Consider the following 16,327-nt stretch of genomic DNA (forward strand, 5'->3'; position numbering starts at 1 on the left):
TAAGATCCTTCAAGAAGGCAGTGGAGATAGCTCCATTGATTGGGACACCTGAAGCCAATCAAGGGCTGACTGGAACTAGTTAAACGCCTCTGAGTTAGTCAGTGAGGCGTGCATGTGAGGAGCTGGGAGCAAGAGGTGCAAGGAACTAAGGGTGAGAGGGTGTGCTGCTGAAGGACTGAGGAGTACAAGCATTATCAGACACCAGGAAGAAGGTCCTGTGGTGAGAATAAGGAAGGTGTTTGGAGGAGGCCATGGGGAAGTAGCCCAGGGAGTTGTAGCTGTCATGCAGCTGTTAGAGGAGGCACTATAGACAGCTGCAATCCATAGGGCCCTGGGCTGGAACCCGGAGTAGAGGGCAGGCTCGGGTTCCCCCAAAATCTCCCAACTCCTGATCAGACACAGGAGGAGCTGACCCAGACTGTGGGTTCCACCACAGGGGAAAATCACTGAGGTGAGCAAATCCACCAATAAGCGCAGGACCCACCAAGGTAGAGGAGGAACTTTGCCACACTACTTATATTAAATAATTGTCTGACTCCTGCCCCATAATTTCCTGCAACTGAAGATTTAAATAGTTAAAAATAAAAATGAATAAAGCTTAAAAATACAGATAGACATTATTCCCTGAATTCTGGCATGCCATTGTATATGACTTTACCCGCTCATCTTCAGATTTAAGTAAATAGTGCTACTCATGTGAATAAGACAACATGTTCTGGCCTACTGAACTCCAGAAATGTTCTACTTTGTCCTATAATTATTTTATAGTGCAGAGTTCATGTTGTCTTACTTAGATTGTAAGCTGTTTGGGGTATGGACTGTTCTTTCACAGAAGAAGAAAGCAGAAGAAGCATTCAAAGAGCTGAACCTATTTAGATAGGAGTAAGGCTAGAAGAAGAGTTGAGGTGAGTAAGTGCAGCATGGGGTTCAGACACTACCTTGCACGATAGTCATCGTGGCAGATATGACAGTATCCTGTAACATCCTAGACAAATGTTACTGAATTCTGCCAAACCATATTGAATCAAGTTTAACATATGTAGAATTTGTTCTATTAAAAATGCAAAGGTTTTGTACTATTGTAGGATTGCATGGAACTTCTTTAGGAGTAAGACATGAATAATCCAATCTCTGGGAGAAATTAGGAAATGGAAAGGCCTTTTCTGGATGAGACATCTGAAGTGCATGCCCTAGGACATTTTCTCTGGGGGAAGGACTGAAAATGATCCACCTTGAATCCCTCTTTTTGAAGCTGCACTTTGAGCACAGACTCATTGTTTGGCTGATTACGTAGTCAGGGTCTCTTCAAAGAGCCAAACAGGATAAATGAGTAACTCATAGAATACTATTTCACTAGGGAGGGTGGTGAAGCACTGGAATGGGTTACGAAGGGAGGTGGTGAAATCTCCATCCTTAGAGGTTTTTAAGGCCCGGCTTGACAAAGCCCTGGCTGAGATGTTTGGGATTAGGTCCTTATTTGAGCAGGGGGTTGGACTAGATGACCTCCTGAGGTCTCTTCCAACACTAATCTTCTATGATTCTATGAGTCTATGAGTCTTTCTTCTTCTGAGCTGAAAGTATGATGAACTTTGAACCACAGGAAAACCTCTGGGTGGGGGTGAATGACAACTTCAGCCAGAGTCCATGTTGCAGCTGAGTGATCTCTGGTAAGCTTGTTGTGTAGGTTTTCTGAAGTGCTATTACCTTAAGAATAAAATATACTTGCTCAGAATGAGCTATCTGGTAACTTACAACTGTATCAATTATGCTGTGTACCATCTCTGAGGAGAGAAGTGAAGTAGGTCTGTTAGTCAGATGTCTTTTTGCTCAGAATAACACAGTGAAGGCATGGAACTGGTCAGCCTGGAAATATCCCTGTCGGAAGGGAGAGAGATACGGCTCTCCACCCAAGAGAAACAAAGTCTGGGGAGCTGGAAGCCTGAGAGTGGGTGCCCTGGCTGGACCATAGAAGGGGAATTCATGTGCTGCTGTCCTAAACTGTAACCATCATTTTACAATCTGCCCCATATAAGGGGCAAACCCAATTAATCATACCCTCACAGTTACCATCTGGTTCCTGTTTGAAGGGTTGGTTTACTTCATGTCCACAAGAATAGCATTCTTTCAACTCTGCTGTCCTGTTGTAATTATACTGCAACAAAGTCTATATGGTTTGTATGAATACTGTGTGAGCTTCATTTTCCCCTATATGCTGCATGATTAATTAGGTGGTGGGACAGGCTGTTTGATCTTTGTAGAGACCCCTAGAAGAACAGTTGTGATTGTCACCTAGCTGCGTGGGCCCAGACAATGGCTGGACATTTCATAACTTAGCAACTGAGGGCCAGAGGGGCCCACCCCTTGCAAGAAGCCAGCCAGCTGCAATGTATTGCAGAAGAAAGAGAGAGGTGGAGGCCAGATTAACAGTTTTGCCCAGGGAACACAACAAAGGATGGAAGAGTGGCAACTGGGCATGACCGAGGGTGGGCTGCTGGAAACAGGGCAGTTTCCTGGATGCGGTGTTTAGGGGAGAACCAGGCCTCTGGGTCTGTCTCAGGTGGAAGTTGCTGTAACTTGCTGGTTTCTGTGCTAACAAGATCTGTTCTACACTGTGTTCCACAATGCTGACTGAGAGTCACTGATGACTGTGGCAGTTGGATGCATGGCCCCTCTGGGGGGGGCATGTAAGGCTTTCCCAGGTGTCCCATTCAGGCAGAATCACTGCGAGGAGCTCATGGCGTGGAACAGGGGTGCTGAACACTCAGAGATCAGACCCAGAAGCTGTTGAAGCCAAGAAGGAGTCCCCAGTGAGAATGTGCCCTGTGTCACACTGAAGAGGGTCCTGCATGAGACTCACTCAGAGCTGGTCCAGAGCACCGAGCCTGTGCACCTGTGACATATAATCTGTGCCTAAATACCTGTCTGGTTTACCGACTGACACTGAGACAGGATGCCTGAACCACCTGGGCTCCTTTGATAATCCAAGCCTCAATGCTCAAACTTGAACACTATGGAGAATTGCTGAAGGACTGACACAGCATTGGGTTACTGGTAGCTTGTTACAGAGAGTGATATTCAGGGATCTTGTCCCATGGGAACAAGACAGCATTTAAACAATTCTCAAGAATCAGCTCTTTGTCTTGGAGTCACATAAGGAAAGACTGTTTGCTCCACTCCCACTGAAAACAATAGATGGGTTCCACTGCTGTAGGTAAAAAATATGTGACAACTTTAGTTGTTGTATCGGAAAAGCAGATAGACAGATTATATAGACAAATCAATAAATAGGTACCTAAGCAGACTAAGAAAACAGAAAAATACCAGGTCAGAATTATCTCACCATATTTATGATCCACATTTAAAAGGCAGGTGAGTTGATTCATAATTTTATTCCTTTTTAACCTTTTTTTTAATCCTTTCCATTTGCAAGGACCAAATTCTGCCCCCCTTATCAAGAGATGGGTCTCTCTGTAGAGTCCCACTGTCTTCTGCTTGGCTGCTGCAGTTCACTCACACAGAGTTAGTTGCACCACAGGGGCCATGGCTGGCAACCCAGCTACTACTTGAATCTCCGAGCTCTCTTTCTCAAGGCAGCAAATGGCTTTCATAACATTAAATCTTTAAGGCTAAAAAGGAGAAAACTACTGTCTAAAATATATTCCCATGAGTCACCAATAAATCCTGGCCCTGAAGTGTCCCTGTAGCTTTGGGTAGTCAGGAGTTTTGTTAAATCCTCTGCAGAATTCCTGCATTTTAGGGGCTCAAATGCACTCGTACTTCTTTGACTTTCCTTCAAATTCTCACAGATTAAGAACGCTGTCTTCTGGAGGTCACTGATCGTGATGTCTCATTCTCATAATGTATTCCTGAGATGCTCGTTTGTAACCTTAGGAATCACTCCAAGTGCTCCAATGATCATGGGGATCATCTTTGTTCTAGTTTTCCATAATTGTTCCAAATCATGTCAGAGTTTTTTATACTTTGCTATCTTCTTTTCTTGTTTCTTTTTCATGTTGCTGTCTGCAGGTATGGCAATATCAATTTGTGATACTGGCAGACCAGGTGCCAGCTCATGTCAGGTCCCCTAGGCCTCACTGAACACTAAAAAATGCATAGCAGGAAACCAGAGTGGCTTACCTGTATGTTAGTTTTATTAAAATAGACATTAGAATTTTAAGAATGTCCTTATTGTTTAGACTTTATGGTATGCTTGTAGGATGTTGCATGTACCAATCCTACTTATAATATCTGCATCCCATGTTATAAGGTAATGTTTAAATATTTGCTCTGTAACTATAAATATGTTTGCTAAGACTGTAAATCCCCCACAGTCAGAGGAGAAGCATTACTACATATGAAATGCTAGTTAACACTTCTTGTGGTAATCTCCTCTCCAACAGACATCAGACAAGCAATTGTGGACAAAAAAAGATTTTGTTGATTGCTTCCCCCACACCCGTGAAGGGTATATGTGCACAATCCTGGATCCCATCACAGCTTCAATGTTGGGGGAAGGGATTAAAAATGCCTGTTGAGGAGAAATTGGTATCCCTGCACTGCTTGAAATCAGCAGGGCAACAATTTCTAGGCCTAATCAAGGGGTGCCCAGCTGTTTAGCTTAGATTAGCCCTAAAGGACACATAAAGTTTACTTACTGTAAAAGTTTCTATTATCTTTTGGAACCTCATTTGTGTGTGTATGTTACCTGCTTTCACCTTGTAAATATCTCTTTTTATTTCCTTTTGCTAGTTTACTGTGCTGCCTTTTTGCTCAGGAGGCACCGTTCTATCACAAGTTAGCTCTATCCAGATATTTTTGCCAGAATTGTTGATAGAAGTTTCCACAGAGTTGGTAAACACATGAGGGTCTAAAATTCATGGGATCACTGTGGCCTTTCTTTCTTTCTTTCTTTTGGTATGAGAAGAGTTGTCCCTGCAACCATCAACCTTGGATGTCCATTCTTCAAATATTTATTAAGTTGTTCAAGTAATGAATAGTGGAGAGTTGTTATGAATTTCGGCCAGATTCCATGCTGGTCTGGGTGCTTTCCAACTTTTCATTCCTCTCAGTACCTCAGCAATTTTTCTTCTTTAATATTTCTGTGTATTCCTCTATGGTGTGCTTTTTAATTTTTTGTCTCACATTTTAAATTCAGTCTGCTATCTGATTATGTTCTACGTCGTCAGACCACAGTTCCTTCCAATAACACTGAAACCCTTCCACATTATTTATTGGCCCTTTATTTTTTCCTATTCTGCTTTTAATGTTAATCAGATCAAATAATCTCCTAGAGTCTCTGGTGAAGTCACTGTTCTCCTGACATTAACAACTTTGTGCTAAATATCTTTCTAGCCTATAACTCCAAGTGATCAGCTTCTCTTTATGTTGTTCCTTGACAACTCTCATATCCCTTTTATTCAGATGATATTTCATCTTCAGGTCCATTTGCTGCTCTTTTTTCTTCAAATGATTTTTCTCAAATTCATCCAATAATCTTGTATCTGAATGTAAAACCTTAATCTTCTCATTGAAACTTCATTTTGATGGAGGTTATTGAATATAGATAGTTTTCCAGTGGTTCACATCCTCAGCTGGTTTGATGTTAAACCAGTGAGATTCTACTGTGAGTGTATCATAAATTGTACAATTCAACTGGCTAATACTTGCTGGTTTAACTCCACAGCTTCTTTGAGTACTTTATTAAGTGCTTGCAATATATCATCCAGTCTTTCCTGGTCTACAAATTTCATACTTTGTGCTGGTTGGTGCTCAATGTCTCTTACACTCCACATGATCTCTATCAAAAATCATTCTTATTTCCCATACTTTTTCAGGTGCTCTTTCTCTCATATTTGTCCTAGATATGTCTTCTATTTATGTCTGTTATTTATCCTGTATCATTGCTTCTACCAATATGTTTGCATGTGGTTCAGCATGACTAAATTTCCTTTTCAGGCTTTCAATCTCTATTTGTGTAAATTCTCCTCTGTGGAATAAAATTTGGAGTCGTCCATTGAATCTATGCCTAGTTATTTCTTTCTACATGTTGTCATTTCTCTCCTTCCAGTGCTGGAGCATTTGTTTCCTTCAGCCTCTTTCTTCCAGTTTTGCCAAAAGCCAACTTCAGATCTCTTCTTGGTTCTTTTTCATTCTCTTGTTGAAAATGTTCTCCAGTTTTCCTGGATTGTTTTGAGAGCTGCATTATATTGACCTGGGGGAACCCACCTCCACATATCACACTCTGTCGGGGGAGAAGGCTATCTATCAACTAAGATCTTCTATCTTCTGAGGTCCCCTTAATGGCATGTATACTAATTATCAATTTGCCTGGATTCTCCATATTGGGTTAGGTTGGCAGGCTATATCGCGGTGGGTGCCCAACCAGTATTTCTAGGCCACAGGGGTTTAGTAGTAGTAGTAGTAGATTTATTATTAGTAGTAGTGGTAATATTGAAATCTTAAATATTTTAAGATCCAATCCAATCTAAAAAAAAGGCTACAGAATGTAATAGACAAAGCATAACTACTTATAGAATTGGTTAGATCCCCAGTTGGTGTCAATCAGCTATAGCGCCACTGGAATCAATGCAGCCAGATTCCTAGCTTGTATAAAATTGGCCATAGCGCCTTTGAAGTCAAGGGGCCAAATCCTCAGCTGATATAAATCAGATGCAGTTCTGTGGACATTAGTGGGACAGATTAAAGAGATATTAGGCCACAAATAGAAAGTGACAAAGTGAATGACTTTATAGCGTGCTGAGTAGAGCACTCATGCAGGACACCGGGGATCCAGGACACCGGGGATCCAGTTCCCCTGTTTCAATGCCTCTGAAATTATTTAACCACCGTGGAACAACTTCAACAGGAGAGACTAAGCGAGGCTCGCATCAGACTGTTCCATAGTCCCTGCTGAGAAGGGATTTTGTGAATACCAGTGGATGCTGACTCCGGGATTTAGGTGCTCAAACTGGTAATTAAGTGCCCAAATCCTTTTGTGTATCTAGCCGATTTTGTCTATGTAAAAAAACAATTTCAAAACTACTTCTCTCTGTCTCTTTCTTTCAATTTTGTCTATTAAAAAATTACATGACGGAATAGGGCTCTCTTTACATTCATCCTGCTGAGCAGATGATCTCCACATGCCATTTCAATTTACTTTTATGATCTATGTTAATTTCATTCATTTTTTTTCTGTTCTTCCAGGTCACAATCTTCCTGAATAAGTGTCAATGGAAAATCAAACCACAGTGACTGAATTTATTCTCCTGAGAGTTTCCAATGAGCCATATATGCAGATTTTCTTCTTCCTGGTATTTTTAGTTATTTACCTAATCACTCTGATTGCGAACATGATGATCATGTTGGTGATAAGAGCTGATTCTCACCTTCACACCCCCATGTATTTCTTCCTATTCTATCTATCCTTTGTTGATATCTGTTATTCCTCAGTCACGGTGCCTAAAATGCTGATAAATTTCCTGTCAGATCACAAAACTATTTCTGTCAATGGCTGTATTGCCCAGATGTTCTTCATCCTCCTCTCAGCTGGTACAGAAGTTTTCATTCTCTCAGCAATGGCTTATGACCGCTATGCTGCCATCTGTGACCCATTGCATTACATTGAGACAATGAACAGAGGCATCTGTGTTCAGCTGGTGAGTGGTGCGTCGGTAATGGGCTTCTTAAATGCCCTAGTTAACACTGTTTTTGCCCTCAAGTTGCGTTTCTGTGGGCCCAATCAAATCAACCATTTCAGCTGTGAGCTCCCTCCTCTATTACAACTGTCCTGCACTGAGACCCTCACTAATCAAGTGGTGCTTCTTACTTCTGTTGTGGTATTTGGAGCAAGCTCCTTCCTCCTCATCCTCATCTCCTACATTCACATCATTTCCACCATATTGAGGATTCGCTCTGTGGAGGGCAAGCTTAAAGCCTTCTCCACCTGCAGCTCCCACCTCATTGTGGTTGGCTTGTTGTACCTCACAGCTTTTTTCCAGTACATAAAGCCCAGCTCAGTCTCCTCTGTGTTTCTGGAGGAAATGGTCTCCATCCAGTACAGCATCTTGACCCCTATGTTAAATCCCATCATCTACAGCGTGAAAAACAGAGGTGAAAACAGCTGTAGTGAAAATATTGGGGAAATTCAAATTTCTCAAGTAGTGGTGATGTATTTTTTTTAAGTCAGAGACCATAAAACTGTAGAACTGTGGATAACTACTGTTTGGGATGTTCTCAGCTCAGCTATTTGACTAAAACTTTGGGCCAAAAGTGCAGCTGGTTTAAATCAGCATGTCTCCTTGAGCTCATCAGACCATATCTCCACTGGGTACGAGAGTCAATGGAGCAAAGGGGACTCGATTCTGGGTGAGTTCTCTCAGTACCAGTCTCCAGAGTCATACCTTTTCTTTCCCTGTCTCTCTGTCTGGCCCACTGACTTCAGTGGAGCTATGGCCAATTTAAACTAACCAGGGATCGGGGCAATTGTATTAAAAGAACATGTTTTTCTCTTGCTTTGTGTAATTCTTCTACTTCTTGTATAACAGTAATATCATATTGGACTGATCCCTATGAAACTCTCTAGAATTGTACACTAATAATAGTAATAATAATAATTAGTAGAGCCAAAGGTTCTGATGTCCTACTAGGGAAAAATACACAAAGGGACTTGGGCTTGAACAGGAGTCATTGTGTGACACATATTGAAATATCCCATATCCCCCCACATGGGAATTGGGAGATGCCTGTTTAAATCTGTTCCCCTGATCAGGCACTTGAACTGGGGGTAACCCACACTCCACAGGAGCTCACTAATCACTGGGATAAAAGTCATGAGGGATCTCCTCCTCCTAAGTTCTTCTTCTTCTCCCACCCTGCCTCATCCCAGCTTCTTGCAAAAATTTCCTTAGGTGCAGTTAGAGGGTTCCCAGATGAGAATCCCAAGCAGTAGGAGATGCCTCCCTGCAGGGGATAGAGGAACTGAATTCTTTGATAGTAGCAGGGTTTAGAGCACACTCCTCTCCTCAGCAGCTCTCATTGGCTAGGGAACTACCTATAAAGCTGGCTTTATTTAATCCCATTCATAGATACTTACCTCTCCCCAGTTATTGTGAAGGGAGCCTGAGCACCAAAACCAGGCTTTGGAAACCCAGTGATTTTCCTGGCAGCTAAAAATTAGTCATTAGAAAACCTATGTCCCTTTGTGAATCCATCCCTTGGTGTAAACTGATGTAGTGCCATTAAGTCAATGGAGCTAGGTGGATTTACATGAATTGGGGGTCCAACCCACTGTGTTCATATACTAAGGTGATTTTGTTCCCTTCAAATTTCACTCACCATTGAGTTGGAAAGACTTGTTTATCAGTGAGTTTCCACTCAAGCCCTAAACATAGTGGGAAGTAGTGCTGGCACTCTGCACCCAGGTGAAATACACCCTTAGATGCAAAACCCCAGCTGGTGGAAATCAGTGTAACTCCACTGAAATAAACAGAGCTACACAGACCTATGGAAGCAGAGGATCTTGCCTCAGTGAACAAAGATATGATTCAGAATCACCTGTTGCCAATGTTTGACTTAAAGGGATATGGCCGGGAGTAAACAAATAGTCAACCAACAGGTTATTTTCAACTGATTCCAAGGGATTTAGGTTCCAAGCTCCTATTGGATGAGAAAACTTAGCCACAGAGACATGCCCAAAGACAGCCAGAACGTCTGTGGAGGGCAAGACATTGAAGCCTGTCTTCTGCCTTTGACCACAATACCATTTGTGTGCCCACTGGAAGTCCCATATCTTTTCCCATGCCATCCTAGTGCTGATAAAATGCTCTCCTTGCCCATCTTAGTGCTGATAGAATGCTCTCCCTGTCCCAGCTAACAAAGACACACCACCCTCTACTTTCATTTTCACTAGGGTAATGTTTTCTTTCACCTTCTTTACAAAACAAGGAATATAGAGGGTTGAAAAATAGGAATATTTCACTGAAAATCATGCCTCTCTTTCTCATCAAAATTCAAAACTTTTGTAGCCAGCTCATTGAATTAAAAAATAGCATGACTTAGCTACTCCTGTTTCCGATAGGTATTCTGTGACCTTGCTCACTCTGTTGGACTGTAAATCCCATAGGACAGGAATCATGAGTACTTCTATGTTTCTTAGTTTTCTCATTTTTTTCCAATCTGAAAGTTTGGTTACATTGTAATAGAAATTTTCTGAGGGAAAATTTAGAAGAAAAATATTTGATTTTGTGTAGGAAAAAAAAGATTTCTTTTCAATTTGACCTCTCAAAAGGAAATGGATTTTTGTATTTCAAAATGTCAAAATGAAATGATTTTTTTTTTCATTTGGAATTGGCATTTTCAGTTTAATTGACAATAGAATGGCTCACCTCAATGTCATTTTAAGTCAAAATATTCATTCAAAATAAAAATTTGCATTTGAAATGGACACTTCAAAAGGAAATTTTTGTTTCATGGAAAAATGCCCAAAGGAAATGTTTAGACATTTCTGCATCCAAACATTTTAGGACTTTTCATCTCATGACAAAATTGATATTTCAACTTTTTGGCCCATTTTGGGGTTAAAACAAATGTCAAAATATGGATTTTCCTGTGTGATGGGAAAGTCTTTATCATCTCGTTTGTTTGTACACTCCCAAGCATAACAAGCTAGGTTCATTGATTTGTGATTGTCTAGTCTGATCTCCTGTAAAAGACAGGCCAGAGAACTTTCCCAAAACAATTCCTAGAGCAGATCCTGCCTTACTGTATTATAAGAAAGAAAGAAAGAAAGAAAGAAAGAAAGAAAGAAAGAAAGGCGGGTTTCTCCCACATCTTCATCTATTTAAGCTCTTTGTCTGTGTGACAACTAGGACATGTAAAAGCAGCAAAGAGTCCTGTGGCACCTTAAAGATTAACAGACATATTGGAGCATGAGCTTTTGTGGGTGAATACCCACTTCATCAGATGCATGTAGTGGAAATTTCCAAAAGCAGGTATAAATATGCAAGCAAGAGTAAGTCAGGCTAGAGATAATGAGGTTAGTTCAATCAGGGAGGATGAGGCCCTCTTCTAGCAGTTGAGGTGTGAACACCAAGGGAGGAGAAACTGCTTTTGTAGTTGGCTAGCCATTCACAGTCTTTATTTAATCCTGAACTGATGGTGTCAAATTTGCAGATGAACTGAAACTCAGCAGTTTCTCTTTGAAGTCTTGTCCTGAAGTTTTTTTGCTGCAGGATGGCTATCTTTAAATCTGCTATTGTGTGTCCAGGGAGATTGAAGTGTTCTCCTACAGGTTTTTGTATATTGCCATTCCTAATATCTGATTTGTGTTGATTTATCCTTTTACGTAGAGACTGTCCAGTTTGGCCGATGTACATAGCAGAGGGGCATTGCTGGCATATGATGGCGTATATTACATTGGTGGACGTGCAGGTGAATGAACCGGTGATGGTGTGGCTGATCTGGTTAGGTCCTGTGAAGGTGTCGCTGCTGTAGATATGTGGGCAGAGTTGGCATCGAGGTTTATTGCATGGATTGGTTCCTGAGTTAAAGTTACTATGGTGCGGTGTGTAGTTACTGGTGAGAATATGCTTCAGGTTGGTGGGTTGTCTGTGGGCAAGGGCTGGCCTGACACCCAAGGCCAGTGAAAGTGAGGGATCATTGTCCAGGATGGGTTGTAGATCACTGATGATGCATTGGAGAGGTTTTAGCTGGGGACTGTATGTGATGGCCAACTAGGAGATGAATGCTCAGTGCTGTAGTCATGTCAACTCTGTTATGGGGACTCCTTACTGAGGAGATTAGACAGGCCTGTGACCAGGGCGGACCCAGAGAACAGAAGGGTGTGCTGTCTACTGGGCGCAAAGATACGCGATGTGGGCCTGCGGTTGAAAAGGATCCTAAAAGGAGCAGGTAAGAACCCCTTGATAATCCTTCAGGTAGGAATGAATGACACGGCTAGGTTCTCGTTAGAGAGAATCAAGGGAGATTATGCCAGGCTGGGGAGGACGCTCAAGGAAATTGAGGCTCAGATCATCTTTAGTGGGATTCTGCCTGTTCCTAGAGAAGGGCAGCAAAGGGCTGATAGGATTGTGAGAATAAATAGTTGGCTAAGGGAGTGGTGCTATAAGGAGGGCTTTGGGATGTATGGCCACTGGGAGGCTTTTGGGGACAGACAGCTGTTCTCATGGGATGGACTTCACCTGAGTAGGGAAGGAAATAGACTTCTGGGAGGGAGGCTGGCTCATCTCATCAAAAGAACTTTAAACTAGGAAGTTGGGGGAGATGGTTGGGAGATGTATAGTTAATCTCCACGCCAGATTCCAACATTGAAAAGGCAAATGATGAGATAAGAAGAGATATAGCCGGGGGGATGGGATTGGACATAAGAAAGAGAGGGGGGATGAACATTAAGGGGTCTGTAACAAATTGCATTACTAATGGGAGACAGGCTAAACAGCATACATTAGGATGTTTATACACCAATGCAAGAAGCCTAGGTAACAAAATGGAGGAATTGGAGCTCCTGGTCCGAGAAATGAAACCGGATATCGTAGGAATAACTGAAACGTGGTGGAATGGCAGTCATGATTGGACTACAGGTATGGAAGGGTATGTGCTGTTTAGGAACGACCGGAGCAAAGGTAAAGGTGGGGGGTGGCATTGTATGTCAGTAATGAGGTAAGCTGTAAAGAAATAATAATTGATGGAATAGATAAGACGGAGTCCGTCTGGGCAATACTCACACTGGGTAAAAGAACTACTAGAGCCTCCCCTGGGATAGTGCTTGGGGTGTGCTATAGACCGCCGGGATCAACCCAGGATATGGATAAAGAATTATTTAATGTGTTTAGGGAAGTAAGTACTAATAGGAACTGTGTAATTAGGGGGGACTTTAACTTCCCAGATATAGATTGGGGAACAAATGCTAGTAGCAATAATAGGGCTCAGATGTTCCTAGATGTGCTTGCTGATCAATTCCTTCATCAAGTAGTAGCTGAACCGACGAGGGGGGAGGCCATTTTAGATTTGATTCTGGATTTGGTTTTGGTGAGTAGTGAGGACCTCGTTGAGGAAATGGTTGTAGGGGACAACCTGGGCTCCAGTGATCATGAGCTATTTCGGTTTAAACTAAATGGAAGGATTAACAGAATTAAATCGAAGACTAGGGTTTACAATTTTAAAAAGGCTAATTTTAATAAATTAAGAGGACTGGCAAGGGAAGTGGATTGGGCAAACGTATTAATGGATCTAAAGGCAGAAGATGCCTGGGATTATTTTAAGTTAAAGCTGCAGGAGCTGTCGGAGGCCTGTATCCTGAAAAAGGGAAAACAGTTAGTAAGCAAGAGATTTAGACTGAGCTGGATGAGCGACCGTCTCAAAGGGGCGATTAGGAAAAAACAGAAAGCATACAAAGAGTGGAAGAGGGGAGGGATCAGTAAGGAAACTTACCTTATTGAGGTCAGAGCATGTAGAGATGGAGTGAGAAAGGCCAAACGCCGTGTATAGTTGGACCTTGCGAGGGGAATTAAAAGCAATAGTAAGAGGTTTTACAGCCATATAAATAGGAAGAAAGCAAAGAAAGAAGAAGTGGGACTGCTGAAGACTATAGCTGGAGTGGAGATTAAGGATAATCTAGGCCTGGCACAATATCTAAACGAATATTTTGCATCAGTGTTCAATGAGGCCAATGAAGGGATTAGGAATATTAGCAGCGGGACAGAGGGGGATACAGGAGGGGGGATTACCGTATCCGAGGTAGAAACCAAACTTGAACACCTTAACGGGACTAAGTCGGGCGGACCGGATGATCTTCATCCAAGAATATTGAAGGAACTGGCACGAGAAATAGCAGGCCCCTTAGCGATAATTTTTAATGAATCTTTAAACTCGGGGGTGGTACCGCTGGACTGGAGAATAGCTAATGTGGTTCCTATTTTCAAGAAAGGGGAAAAAAGTGACCCGGGTAACTACAGGCTTGTCAGTTTAACATCTGTAGTGTGCAAGGTCCTGGAGAAAATTCTGAAGGAGAAAGTAGTTAAGGACCTTGAGGTCAATGGCAATTGCGACAAATTACAACATGGTTTTACCAAAGGCAGATCGTGCCAAACCAATCTGATCTCCTTCTTTGAGAAAGTAACAGACTTATTAGATAAGGGAAATGCGGTGGACCTAATATACCTTGATTTCAGTAAAGCGTTTGATACTGTACGGCACGAGCAATTATTGGTTAAATTAGAAAAGATGGGGATCAATATGAAAATCCAGAGGTGGATAAGGAACTGGTTAATGGGGAGACTGCAGCGGGTCGTATTGAAGGGTGAACTATCAGGTTGGAGGGAAGTCACCAGTGGAGTTCCTCAAGGTTCGGTTTTGGGACCCATTTTATTTAATCTATTTATTACTGACCTCGGAACCAATTGTAGGAATGGGCTGATAAAGTTTGCGGATGACACAAAGCTGGGAGGTATTGCCAATTCGGAGGAGGATCAGGATATTCTGCAGGGAGACTTGAATGACCTTGTGAATTGGAGTAACAGAAATAGGATGAAATGTAATAGTGAAAAGTGTAAGGTGATGCATTTAGGGATGACTAACAACAATTTTAGTTACAAGCTGGGGACGCATCAGTTAGAAGTAACGGAGGAGGAGAAAGACCTCGGCGTCCTGGTAGACCGCAGGATGACTATGAGTCGACAATGTGACGTGGCGGTGAAAAAGGCCAATGCGGTCTTGGGATGCATTAGGCGAGGTATATCTAGTAGGGATAAGGAGGTGCTGCTTCCGTTTTACAAGGCACTGGTGAGACCTCATTTGGAGTACTGTGTGCAGTTCTGGTCTCCCATGTTTAAAAAAGATGAACTCAAACTGGAACGGGTACAGAGAATGGCCACTAGGATGATCAGAGGAATGGAAAACCTGTTGTATGAAAGGAGACTCGAGGAGCTCGGGTTGTTTAGCCTGACCAAACGAAGGCTGAGGGGGGATATGATTGCTCTCTTTAAATATATCAGAGGAATAAATACCAGGGAGGGAGAGGAATTATTCCAGCTCAGTACTAATGTGGACACGAGAACGAATGGATATAAACTGGCCGTGGGGAAGTTTAGGCTTGAAATTAGACAAAGGTTTCTGACCGTCAGAGGGGTGAAATATTGGAACAGCCTTCCGAGGGAAACGGTGGGGGCAAAGGACCTGTCTGGTTTTAAGATTAAGCTAGATAAGTTTATGGAGGGAATGGTTTAATGGGATAATATGATTTTAGTCAAAGGAACAGCGTGCCATCGCTGGTAAATACTATAATGGCCAATGAGGGTCTGGCTGGAGAATCTTGCCTACATGCTCGGGGTTCTACTGATCACCATATTTGGGGTCGGGAAGGAATTTTCCTCCAGGGTAGATTGGCAGAGGCCCTGGAGGTTTTTCGCCTTCCTCCGCAGCACGGGGCAGGGATCGCTAGCTGGAGGATTCTCTGCTAATTGAAGTCTCTAAACCACAGGATTTGGGGACTTCAACAGCAGAGTCAAGGGAAAGGGTTGGGACGGCTTTGTGGCCTGCATCATGCGGGAGGTCAGACTAGATGATCATAATGGTCATCTACCTGCATCTCCAACCCCTTAATCTTTTCCTCCAGTAATGCTATTAGGTGGCACTTCATGCAAACATACCTCTGTTCAGGCTCACCCGCTAGAACTGTATACATACCACAGCTTCCACATGCAACCATCTGCATTCTGTTCACTGCTGCTTGGCTCATGGCTGCTGCGGTCTCTGCCCACAGCACCTGGGGACACACAGCACACAACACACCGCGCCCTCCTGCCTCCCCTTCCAAACTCCCACTCAAACTCCCCTATTAGCAGCCCTGTTTGCTGCCTCCTGTGCCGCTGCTCGCAGCTGTGCCGCTGCCTGGCTGGGCGGCCGCTTTTATAGGTCCTTCTCACATGAACAGAGAGCAACAATACCCGAAGTCTAAAGGTGCAAACAATTTAATGTTTATTGGGGTGAACTTCCAGCAAGCATGATTCCAGTTTCCTTTCTCAGTGCCCCCCTTCCCAGCTCTGACACCACAGAGCCATCCCTATTCCCATTCCCTGTTCCCATTCCCCCCTTAGTAAAACATGATTCCAATTTCCCCACCCCCATTCCCTGTTCCCATCCCCCCTTACTTCCTGATTGACTGCAGACTATATAGTAAAACTTGAGTTCTGCTTAGCTATACCTTAACCAATCATTTTACTGAAATTTAACTAACCAATCCTAACATACTGTAACATGGTTATTTAACCAATTATATTCCACCACCTTAATTAGTTTACACCCAGCAAAATTA

General features: G+C 42.6%; 1 pseudogene; it reads left to right on the forward strand.

The window, feature by feature from the left end:
• The first annotated feature begins 7,200 nt into the window (after positions 1-7,200).
• On the forward strand, positions 7,201-8,160 carry LOC101952628 (olfactory receptor 5A1-like; annotated as a pseudogene).
• The last annotated feature ends 8,167 nt before the right edge of the window (positions 8,161-16,327 follow it).

This window comes from Chrysemys picta, chromosome 13 (genome assembly GCF_011386835.1).
Source record: "Chrysemys picta bellii isolate R12L10 chromosome 13, ASM1138683v2, whole genome shotgun sequence".
Taxonomy (NCBI): domain Eukaryota; kingdom Metazoa; phylum Chordata; order Testudines; family Emydidae; genus Chrysemys; species Chrysemys picta.